At 34.1% G+C, this 13,302-nt stretch overlaps 1 non-coding gene across 1 annotated transcript; it reads left to right on the top strand.

The window, feature by feature from the left end:
* Positions 1 to 12,988: 12,988 nt before the first annotated feature.
* LOC139887247 (small nucleolar RNA R71) lies at positions 12,989 to 13,095 on the top strand. Its single transcript, XR_011773085.1, has one exon. It is a non-coding gene; the product is annotated as a small nucleolar RNA R71 (small nucleolar RNA).
* Positions 13,096 to 13,302: the final 207 nt, after the last annotated feature.

The raw sequence follows: 13,302 nt of genomic DNA, 5'->3' as shown, positions 1-13,302 counted from the left end.
AATGTATTGTAGAATTAGCAAATGGTAAACTAGTTAAAGCTGATAAAATCTGTCGTAAACGTAAGCTTAAATTAACTAGTGAGACATTTGTAATTGATTTGATACCTGTTGAGTTGGGTAGTTTTGATGTAATTATTGGTATGGACTGGATGTCTAAGATGAGAGCGGAAATTGTTTGTTATAAAAAGGCGATTCGTTTTCCCTGCGTGAACGGGAAACCATTGATGGTGTTCGGAGAAAAGGGTAATTGATGTTAAAGCGAGGGGGTACAAAATAGTAGTAATTTTTACTAGAAAATACTATTAAATACGATACAATTTTACACAAGATATTTATTTATTTATAGAATGGATATACCTAAACCTTGCTACAACACTTATAGGCAGTGTACCTAATCGTACATTAGTGTAGTTTTTAGTAAGTCCGGTTCGTTCCACAGGGAAATCTTTAAACAAAGCTTAACGCTATATTTTTAAAACTATAATTGTAAAAATACAAATATATATAAGTAATATTATTATTATAAAGGGGGTTTTTACCGTTTAACGACCGGTTTGTCAATTTTTATGTTTTAGCGTAAAGATAAATGACAATAATTAAAGTGCGTAAAATAAATGACGGTAAATAAAATAGCTATAATTAAAAAGTATGATAATTAAAAGTGCAATTAAATACAATGACAATAAAAGTGCAATAATTAGAAGTGCAATTAAATATGAAAATAAAGGAATTATGCTTATTTAAACTTTCGTAATCATGATGTTTGACGTGTTGATTTTAGTTTTATAATCATGGGTTAATTGTCCTTTGTCCTGGATTATTCAATATGTCCGTCTGGTTTTTATCCATAACAGTCCATCAGTCATAAATATAAAGTGCGAGTGTCCTCGTCAAATTATCCTTATATCCGAAGTCAAATATTTCAACTAATTGGGGACTTAAACTGTAACAAGGTCTTAATATTTTGTTTAATAATTACACCAGGATATCGACTGCGTGTAACCCAAGGTTTTAATACTTTGTTAACAATTACGCCAAGTGTCCTTGTACATAATTCACCCCTGTTTTAATAAGTCCATTAACTATTAATCCATTCCCGTGTCCGGTCAAATGAACGATTATTAGTACTTATAAATATCCCGCCTATCATGTCCGATCGAGTGTATATGGTTATTTATAGGTACGTCCAATTGTAAATCTTTATATTAAATTAACAAACTATCATTTAATTAAACAAATATAAAGCCCATTAATAGCCCATAGTCTAATTTCCACAAGTGTCGTTCTTTTGTCCAAACCCCAATTATGGTACAAAACCCAATTACCCCGTCTTTAATATTTTAGCCCAACATCACGATTACTTTGGCTTAAATAAGCATAATAATAACTTAGTTACGAGACATTAATGAAAATAATATAAACATAACTTACAGTGGGTATTAATAGCGTAGTGGTACACGGACAGAGTTCCGACTTACAAAACCTTAAAACACTCGACTAACCCAACCTTATTATTATCACTAACTTAAAATTAAAATTACAAATTGAGATTACTAATTGGAGTGATATTTGGTACATTAGATATAAGAAACAAATTAGAAAAAAAGTGTAAAAATTATATATTTTTCTGGCCAAAACTCGTTGCCTTTTATAGATGTGGTCTGAACCTGAGGCTCATGCGATCACATGAGTTCTCAGTGTTAAACTCATGCGATCGCATGGCCAGCCTGGCCATGCCCAATTGCTTTGTTTGCTAGCTTGTCGACGTTATATAATATTAATATAATATATAAATAATTTATATAATTATTTAAATATTATATTATATTCATATGCGTAGTTAACTTGTAATTTTAGCTCCGTTACGTCGCGCGTTGAGAGTTGACTTTGGTCCCGGTTCCGGATTTTCGAACGTCCTTGCGTACAATTTAATATCTTGTATTTTGCGTTTTGCACCTTGTACTCTTGAAATTTTGAGACGTTTCTTATCAATAATTGGAACCACTTTGATTGTACTTTGTACTTTTGAGCTTTTTGGCCGTTTGCGTCTTCAATTCGTCGAATCTGTCTTTTGTCTTCACCTTTTATTATTTAAATGAATATCACTTGTAAATAGAACAATTGTAACTAAAAGCTTGTCTTTCTTGAGGGATAATGCTATGAAATATATGTTTGTTTTTAGCATTATCAAATATTCCCACACTTGAGCGTTGCTTGTCCTCAAGCAATATAGTCTTGAAATAAAAATACTTGAATCACTCCTTTATTCTTCACACTCTGTACATCAGTGAATTCAATACGGCGGTATGAACAATGATAGTAACGTTGTGGTTTACAGTCCCACATGACTATAAAAAATTTAGATCCTTTAGGAAATAGGATCTTTATGAAAACATTTGATCTTTTGAAAATTCAAGCTAGGTTTTACCCTAGACAGGTTTTCCGGAATAACCCTTCACCGGTGTTTGCAAAATATTTTTGTGGGTTGTGGGTTTCAGATTTTAAAATTTTAGCTCAAAACTTGCGGTTTTGTGTCACCCACTTGCTAACCTTGTATTAGGAAAGCACACATCCAGTCTACTTGTCCCGTATATTACCTTTCGGTAAACGACCTTCAGGTTGTAAAGGAAAGCGATGAACAAGCAACTGTTAAGACGATGTCTAATGACAAGCGTATGATTATGGTCTAAAACGTGTCGAATGCAATTACTATCCTTGGTAGGAGCAATAGTAAAGATCACCCTATAGTTTTTCGATCTGGCACAAGGTCCTGTCTTCGACCATGCTATGCAACCACCGTTCTTACGGTTGACACCCGATTTGGTTCAGGTGACTTAATGAATTCTGATGAAATCTTAGGATTTTACGTTCAATGGTAATGAACGCATTAAAAATGGGTTTTTCAGAAAACAAATCGGTTTTAGTTTTGATCAAAATATTTTCTCGTTCAAGCTCGAGTTTAGATATCATTGAATTCCATGAGTTTGAATTCTCAATCTTTAAGGTCAATCTCAAGGATTGAGTAATATCAGGCTTAAAAGCTGATTTTTAATCTTTAAGGAGATTATCCTTTCTGGGGATCTGATTCATTAGTCTTATCCAGCTAATTTGCACGGCGCCTTCCCCATTTTACGAGACAGATCCTCTCATGGTTAGGATAAGTCTGACCACATGGCGACCCTGTTTGATGCTGAGGTCCGTGGATTTCCTGCTGATTTTAGAGATGACTTTTCTAGATTTTTCGTCAACCTACACCTGGTCTGGATGACAACTTCTTGACCTAAATCAAGAAGCGCGTGTCTTTTTCGGAATACTTTACTTCCTATAATGATGGAATTGATTCATCATGTAGAACCATCTTTCTCATATATTTATATTATAGTAAACCGGGTAAAACTGATTAATATCGTCCAAAGCAAAAGCACCTGCATTAACTTTACAGAAACATGTGATAGATAATTTTTAAAGAAGTTGGTAATTCTTCCCACACTTAGCTTTTATATATGTTTTTCTTTCCCTTTTTATTCTCCTCCATTTCATTCTTAAATGAATTCTAATATTTAAAGTTGTTTCTCAATTTATGTTCTTTTTGAGATAACGATAATTTCGGTTTTATCACCTAGTTTTATCGTTCATAAATATTTATAAACATGATTTTGAATTCATGTAATTGAAAATTTTTCAAATTTTACTAGAATTGGGTAGTCAGTATATAAGACTAGGGCTGTTCTTTATTATCAGAGAGCACTAGATTCTAATACAACTACTGCGTTACTAGTATTTTTAATGGTAACTAAGTGTTTAAATCAAAAAAATTATAAAATCCGATAGAATTTAACCCCTTCCCACACTTAAGATCTTGCAATGCCCTCATTTGCAAGAAATCAGTAACAATTTAAATTATTGAGGGTGATTAGCGTAGAAAAATGATTAAATTGTACCAAAGTTTCCAAACATATTGGCGTTTGTTTGCTGAATGATAAATGGTGCACATCATTTGTTCATTCCATCTTGTTGTTATATCACATTTGTTTTTCATTTTGTTGTCAAAATTAGTAGCTTTTGCTGAACTTAATGCCAGTCTTTGAAAATGTGTTGTTTTACCCTGTTGTACAATTTACAATATACATACATACATACAAATATAAACATGCATGGTAATTTGAAATGGGACTTAATATCCCACTTTCAAATCCTAAATGTGAAATATTAGTACACAATAATAATAAGAATGATAAAAATTACAAAAATATATCCAATAACATAAGTTTAAACATGAAAAAGTAAAAAGATAAAAACATAAAAATCATAAAACTAACCAATGGAACTAAATCAGTCTGGATAGGGGTTCCAGTTCATCTCGTCAGGTGGGTTCCATGGTTGGTTATAGGTGTTCTGATAGGCTTGGTTATAGTCATACCGGTTAAAGGGTGGTCGGATGTCGGGGTTGTGTGGCGGAAAATGAGCAGGTCGAGTAGGCACGTAATTATTTGGTACCTGATATGATAGCTGGCTCATGATTTGGTGCTGATGAACTAACCAGCTATCGTGTTGGCGTCGCCTATAATCCTCGTATACTCGCTCGGAGTTCCACTGCTCGTACATACTATGTCTGGCCGCGCTCGTCATTGCTTCCTCATCTTTACGAACGTGGACGTCAAGAATAGCATCTCGAAAGACATCCCTAATGTCTTCCACTTCCTCCATTTCCTCGTCTGAACCTCTTTCTACCTGAGGATGACTACCTTCATAGGGTACTGCCTGGTTGCGTCTACTCTTCAATACCTTAGCACCCGCATAAACCCGCAATCCTATGGTCTCATCCTGTTCTCTACAAACCTATAATGGACCCCCTTGGTTCCTATCAACACCTAAATACTCTCCAATGAGAGTAACAAAAATACCTCCTCCTATTATACTCCCGTCCTACATTCCTTCTACCATTTTAGATAAATAAAAACCAACACAGTAAGGGATATTAACAAAGCTTCTCAGGTCTCGAATACACTTTAGGTAAAATAAATCATGTAAGGTCATTTTCTCCTTATTGTGACCTCTCTGTGTAATCGAGTTAGCTAAAAATCTATGAATTACACGAAGCTCGGCTTTGTTAATATGTAAGTAGGAGTGTTTTCCTCCCAGTGTAAAAACATTATAGTTTGACATACGCCTCCAAACGGCGTTCGCGTCAAAATTCCTATCTACCCTTTCACCACGATAAATCAAACTCATACAATCAGGTAGTAGTAATTCACAAGGAGTGTAAATCTGTAATGCCCTGGCCATGTCCATCATGGACATCCTGTACATCCTACCGCCAAGGATAAATCTAAGAAAACTTCTATCATCTAACCTATCTACATCTACATTTAATGCTATAGTACTCATCAACTCAACACACCATTCCTTATATACAGGTCTACGAATGGTGAAAAGACGTTCCCAATCAGGAAAAGCAGAATTGCCATACCTTTGGATCAAATGCAGTCTAACTGAGTTAGCTAGTTGGACCCTTTCCAAAGGCTCCCAATCAATTACCCTTGGCACCTCTACCTCTTTTGTTACCAATTTGAATTTATTACTTTGATATGCTGGGTAATCTCTCCAGCTTCTATCGAATCTCAGATTAGGATGCAATGTATGTTCAGGAATCGTTGGGTATTCTACTGGTGGATGTCTCGGAAATACTATGAAGTCATTAACATTCTGTAGCGGATCATAATAGGGTACATGTTGATCAGGCTGTTTTGTGGTTCCTGTTGTGGTTGTTGTTCAGGTTCTAGCTCGTATTGCATTTCTGATTCTGGTTCTGGAGCTGGAGCAGGTCGTCTAGATGATGATGATCCTGAACCTCCAGTATCGGCTTTCTGCAAAACACATTAAACACAAAATTTGTGCATCCAAATATGCATTAGTGTTAGCAAAATAACAATTTAAAACAATCACAATAACATGTTAAATCAAAATTAAACTTATACACATTTTTACAATTTTTACAATTCTACACTTTTCCAAATAAGCACATATGAAAATGTAGACAAAGTTCATAAGCATTTAACTCAAATAACATGTTAAAATAGTCATTACAAACAATTAAACAAGTCTCAAATGGCAATTATATCAAATTAATCAAGTTCATGAATTTTGGACTTAAAAAGTCCACTTTAATCTCCAAAAATCATGTTTAGGATCAATGTTTGGATCATTTAACTACCCTAACATGTTACACTACACAATTTAGCAATAATTCATGTCAAAATCGGCCATAGCCTGTTTATATCAAAAAACCCCAAATTGCTCAAGAACACAAACCCTAGATTTCTAAAATTTTTGAAGTTTTTGGCTTCAAATCATGTTAAATAGCATCAATCTAGGTTATACATGCATAAAATACTAACAATTTAACACTAATTACACTAGAAATTAACAAAATTGCATTAGGTAAAATATTGGTAATTATCACAAAAACTAGGAATTTATAGAGTCTAGGGGTGTAATTTTTACCTTTTTGCTGAAGAATGAGAATCTAGGCATGATTAGAGCGAATTGTAGCAAGAAATTTGGTTGAATTTGGTGAAAAAAATGGCGATTTTAGGGTGATATGTGTGTGTGTGTGTTCGTATGTGTGTGTGTGTTGGAGTGGAGACAGAAGCAGAACTCGTTTCCTTTTGTTTCTGGCCTGGAATCCAGCCTCATGCGATCGCATGAGGTTGGAGTTCACTTCCCATGCGATCGCATGGGGGTCCGGGTACAGTGTTTTTGGCTTCTTTTTTTTTATATATATATATAAAAACCTTATACTTAATAAAACATAAAATTAATTAAAAATTAAAATTTTGTTTTTTTTAGGATGAGGGTGTTTCGGATCGTTGTCCTAGTCCGTCCCTCAACAAAATTTTAAAATTTGTCAATTCAAAGTCCGGTTTTAAAAGTAAAGATTTTTGGATTTTTTTTAAATGTTTTTGGCATACTTTAATTCAATAAGATTAAAAATAATGATAATAAAAGTTCTCGTCCCTCCCTCGGGTAGAGCAATTTCGGTTCAACGACCTATTTTTCAACTCACGACGAATTTTAAAAATTATATTTTTAACTTAGTGAAATAAAGTAAATTTTTGTTTTTAAATTCACACCAAACTTATATTATATTTTTGTTTTTATACAAACAAACTTATATTAAAAATATTAATTTTTTCAAATATTAGCTAAATATATTAATTTAAAAAGATTACAATATTAATTTAATATTTATATATTAATTTTAAAAACATGGTAAAAATTAAAATTAAAAATCTTTTTGGTCTTTTATCCCATTTTAATCAATCAAATATTTTCAAAAATATACGTCCCTCTTTTGGGTAAAGTAATTTCAGTTTTATCACCTAGTTTTACTCCTGACGAATTTTTGGAATACTTTGAATTGATTGATTAAAGATATTTATACCTTATGAATAAACGGTAAATTTCGCGGTGATGTAATAAATTTTTGTATGATATCAATAATTTCGGTTACGCATACCTAATTTTATTGAATACCAATTTAATACTTTATAGCGAACGATTCAGCATTTATTATCAAAAGGTTAAAAGCAATAAAAATGAAAACTGTACATACTTACCTGCTAGAAAGAATTCTCAGTGACCTGCTCTGAATGATTCATAGGAGAGTCGTTCGATTTGGTTTATCATTGCTACATAAGCGTGACCTCGTTTATTTAATAACTTTTCTTCTAAACATATAAACGGTCCTTCTCTGCATAGAGTAATGAACTCATTATTGGAGTATGTCTGATTGTTCGGACATTTTCCTTCGTGTGACCATTTTCTGCATTTATGACATTTTTCAAGGTGTCGTGCTCTTCTTTTTGTTGCGGATTTTGATTTTTCTTTACCGAAATGTATATTATTATGATTGTTTCTGAGTTCTTTTCTTACTCCGTCCATTTTGCCTCTTATGAATGATACCAGTTCACTTGGAAGTGTATCATTATTACGTTTAGTAATCATAGCATGTAGCATTAGACCATGGTTCAGATCAAAGGAATTCTTCATCTCGTAAAACCTAAAAAAAAATAAAAATTCAGAATGGGGGGAGAGGACTAGTTCTTTAGGGTCTGCTAGTAGAAAAGACCAATCGGATTCCATTCTCGGAAACTACACGAAAACAGAATATCTAATATTAAAAAGCATAAGAATTATCTTTAAAACTTTTGAATCTCCCCACACTTAGTTAGATGTGGTATTGAAATTGTGATTTACTTCATCGTCAACTTCCATCGGACCATCAATATAGTGTTGAACTCTGTGACCATTAACTTTAAATTAAATCCCGTTTGAATTTATCAATTCTATTGTTCCGTATGGGAAAATTCTTTTGACTATAAATGGTTCAGACCATCTAGATTTCAATTTTCCAGGAAATAATCTGAATCTTGAATTGAAAAGAAGAACTCTGTCTCCTTCTTTAAATTCTTTTGATCTTCGTATTCTTTTATCATGCCATTTATTCGTTCTTTCCTTATAGATTAACGAATTTTGATATGCGTCATGTCTTAATTCTTCGAATTCGTTTAGTTGACTTAACCGTAGGCGTCCAGCTTCATGCAAATCAAGATTACATGTCTTCAAAGCCCAAAATGCTTTGTGCTCAATTTCTACTGGAAGGTGACATGCTTTTCCGTAAACAAGTCTAAAAGGTGTTGTTCCAATTGGAGTTTTGTAGGCTGTTCTAAAAGCCCAAAGTGCATCCTCCAATTTTTTGGACCATTCCTTCGGATTTGCTCCTACAGTTTTCTCTAGAATACGTTTTAATGCTCGGTTGGTATTTTCAACTTGTCCACTTGTTTGTGGATGATAAGCGGTTGAGATTTTATGAGTTACTCCATATCTTTTGAGAACTTTCTCAAATTGATTGTTACAAAAATGAGTACCCCGATCACTTATTAAAGCTTTCGGTGTTCCAAACCTAGCAAAAAGACGTTTTAAGAAGTTGACTACAGCTCGTGCATCATTAGTTGGGAGAGCTTGCGCTTCCGCCCATTTAGATACATAATCAATGGCAACGAGAATGTAGAGATTATTATGAGATTTTGGAAATGGACCCATAAAGTCAATACCCCAAATGTCGAAAACTTCACATACTTGAATGACATTTTGTGGCATTTTATCACGTTGACTTATTTTTCCGGCCCTTTGACATGCATCACAGGATTTACAAAGAAGGTGTGCATCTTTGAAAATTGAAGGCCAGTAGAATCCAGCTTCGTAGACCTTTCTACCAGTTTGTTGAGGCCCATAATGCCCTCCTGTTGGTCCTGTGTGACAATGGTTTAAAATTTGTATAGCTTCATTCCCAAATACACATCGGCGTATTATTCCATCGGGACAACTTTTAAACAGATGTGAATCTTCCCAGAAATAGTGTTTTATATCACTAAAGAATTTCTTTCGTTTTTGGTACGACAACCCTTTTTCAAGGAATCCACTTACTAAGTAGTTTGCATAGTCTGAAAACCATGGAATTTCACTAGAATCGATTTTCAAAAGGTATTCATCAGGAAAGTTATCTTGTATGGCTGATTCATTTAGAACTTCTAATTCAGGATTTTCAAGACGAGAAAGATGATCAGCGGCGAGATTTTCTGCTCCTTTTTTATCTCGGATTTCAATATCGAATTCTTGTAAGAGTAAGATCCAACGGATTAATCGTGGTTTGGCATCTTGTTTTGAAAATAAATATTTAAGGGCTGAATGGTCAGTATAGACCACTGTTTTAGCTAGAACGAGATATGAAAGAAATTTGTCAAAATCAAAGACAATAGTAAGGAGTTCTTTTTCAGTAGTTGTATAATTCATCTGTGCTCCATGTAACGTTTTACTAGCATAGTATATAGGTTTGAATCGTTTGTCAAATCTTTGACCTAAAACGGCTCCCATTGCAAAATCACTTGCATCGCACATAAGTTCGAATGGTAACTTCCAGTTTGGAGTTATCATGATCGGTGCATTAGTAAGTTGCTCTTTAAGAATATTAAAAGATTTGATACATTTATCTGAAAAGATGAATGGAGCATCTTTTTCAAGGAGTTTATTCATTGGAGTGGCAATTTTAGAAAAATCTTTTATGAAACGTCGGTAAAAACCGGCATGTCCTAGAAAACTCCTAACTCCTCTAACATTGGTGCGATGTGGAAGTTTAGCGATTACATCTACTTTAGCTTTATCCACTTCAATTCCTTTACTTGAAATTTTATGACCAAGAACGATGCTTTCTTTAACCATGAAATGGCATTTCTCCCAATTAAGTACTAGATTTGATTTCTCGCATCTAATAAGCATTCGTTCAAGATTAATTAGACATGTTTCAAAAGTATCACCGAAGACTGAAAAGTCATCCATGAAAACTTCCATGCATTCTTCTATCATGTCGTGAAAAATCGCCATCATGCACCTTTGAAAGGTTGCAGGGGCGTTGCAACGTCCAAATGGCATGCGTTTGTAAGCAAAAGTACCATAAGGGCATGTGAAAGTGGTTTTCTCTTGGTCCTCGGGTGCGATAGGAATTTGGAAGTATCCAGAGAAACCATCAAGAAAACAATAGAAACTATTTTCGGCTAACCTTTCTATCATTTGATCAATGAAAGGTAATGGAAAGTGATCTTTTCTTGTGGCGTCATTTAATTTTCTATAATCAATACAAACACGCCATCCTGTTACAGTCCTAGTAGGAATAAGCTCATCATTATCATTTGTGATGACAGTGATGCCACCCTTCTTTGGTACACATTGAACTGGGCTTACCCATTGACTATCAGAAATTGGATAAATTAAACCTGCATCTAGCAGTTTAATAATTTCTTTCTTAACAACATCTTGCATATTAGGATTTAGTCTTCGTTGGCGTTGCACATATGTTTTATGATTTTCTTCCATAAGGATTTTATGTGTGCAATACGAAGGACTTATACCTTTAATATCATGAATTTTCCATGCAATTGCTGACTTATGAGCTTTTAGCACAGAAATGAGTTGAGATTTTTCATTTTCAGTAAGAGAAGACGATATTATTACAGGTAATTCAGATTTACCATGTAAATAAGCGTATTCCAAATGGTTTGGAAGTGGCTTTAACTCTAATGTCGGTGGTTCTTCTATCGATGATTTGTATCAATATCTGTCTTCCTCTTTTAGTACTTGGATTTCTTCTGTTGTTGGTTCATATCCATTAGCCATAAGTGTAGTTAACATTTCAGCTTCATCAATTGGTTCATCTCCTTTTCCTAAAGAACATTCTCCTGTTCCTTGTAATTCAGGAAATTCTCGTAACAATTCTGCATGTGGATCTATAGTTTGAACATAATAACATGTATCATCTGCAGATTGCGGTTGTTGCATTGATTTATCAACAGAAAAGGTAACACTCTCATCCTCTATACTTAGGGTCAATTTCTTACCAAACACGTCTATTATTGCTTTAGCCGTGTTTAAGAATGGTCTTCCTAATATAAGAGGAACTCGAGAATCTTCTTCCATGTCTAGAATAACAAAGTCTACTGGGAATACTAGATTACCAACTTTAACTAGCATGTTTTTCATTATCCCTCTAGGATATTTTACTGATTTATCGGCTAGTTGTATACTTATTCGTGTTGGTTTTAAATCTCTAAGGTCTAGTTTAGCGTATAATGAATACGGCATTAAATTTATACTAGCTCCTAAGTCTGCCAATGCTTCTATTGAACTAAGACTACCCAGAAAACATGGAATTGTGAAACTTCCTGGATCTGATAGTTTTTCTAGTATCTTATTCAACAACACTGCAGAACAATTAGCATTCATTGTGACAGCCGAGAGTTCTTCCATTTTCCTTCTATTTGTGATTAGATCTTTCGGAAATTTAGCATATCTTGGCATTCCTGAAATCACATCTATGAAAGGAAGATTGACATTTATCTGTTTAAACATATCCAAGAATTTGGATTGCTCGGCTTCAAGTCTTTCTTTTCTCAATTTACTCGGGTATGGAAGTGGTGGTTGATATGGTTTAACATAAGGTTTTGTCTTAATTGTGTTATCTTCATTAACCTTGTCAACTACCGGTTCAGTTTCCTTCTCTTTTTCAGGTTGTGGTGCCTGTGAATTAGGAATAGAGTTATCGGAAATTATTGGCATTTCAGGTGGTTTAAGTGTAATACCACTTCTTGTGGTAATGGCTTTAGCTGTTTCATTCCGGAGGTTAGCATTTGTATCGCTAGGTAAACTTCCCGATTTTCTTTCACCTATCAACCTTGCTAGGTTGCTTACTTCTTGTTCCAGATTTTGAATAGAAGCTTGTTGATTTCTAAATGCTTGAGCATTTTGTTCATTGGTTTGTTTTTGAGATGTGAAAAACTGCGTTTGAGATTCAACTAGCTTCGACATCATGTCTTCTAAATTTGGCTTTTTATCATCGGTTTGTGGTGATTTAATATAACCAGGTCTTTGCTGATTGCTAGGACCTTGTTGGTTATTGTATGGAATATTTCGGTTATAATTCTGATTTTGATTGTAGTTTGGTCTTGGCGGTTGATAATTATTCTGATAATTATTTACAGGCCTTTGGTTCATGTATGAAACATTCTCTCTTTGTTCCATTGTTTGTTCAATACTGAGATAATCTTTTGTCAAATGTGGTCCTCCACACTACTCACAACTAATTCGTATTGAGTGAATATCTTTAGTCATCTTTTCCATTCGTCTCTCGACAGCATCTATCTTTGCGGAAATGGAATCAAAGTCATAGCTAGAATCGGCTCTAGCTGCTTTAGATGATCTAACGATATCTTTTTCTTGGTGCCACTCATGTGAGTGGGAAGCAGTGTTATCAATAATTTTATAAGCTTCAGTTGCGGTTTTCTTCATGATGGAACCACCAGCTGCTATATCAATATCTTTTCTTGTAGTGATGTCGCATCCTTGGTAGAAGATTTGTACTATTTGATAAGTGTCTAAACCATGTTGCGGACATCATCTTAATAACTTTCCAAATCTTGTCCATGCCTCATATAGAGTTTCATTTGGTTTCTGTGTGAACGTAACAATTTCTCCTTGAAGTCTTACGGCTTTAGATGCCGGAAAGAATTGTTTAAGAAATTTTTCAACTAAAACATCCCATGTATCAATCGCCCCTTCAGGTAACGATTCTAACCAATCTTTAGCTTCCCCAATTAAAGTCCAAGGGAACAACATAAGATAGATCATTTCATCTTCAATTTCTTGGATTTTAAATAAAGTACAAATTCTATTAAAGGTTCGAAGATGTTC

This window comes from Rutidosis leptorrhynchoides, chromosome 1 (genome assembly GCF_046630445.1).
Source record: "Rutidosis leptorrhynchoides isolate AG116_Rl617_1_P2 chromosome 1, CSIRO_AGI_Rlap_v1, whole genome shotgun sequence".
In the NCBI taxonomy this organism is placed as follows: Eukaryota; Viridiplantae; Streptophyta; class Magnoliopsida; order Asterales; family Asteraceae; genus Rutidosis; species Rutidosis leptorrhynchoides.
This window is presented reverse-complemented; position numbering and strand designations above follow the sequence as displayed.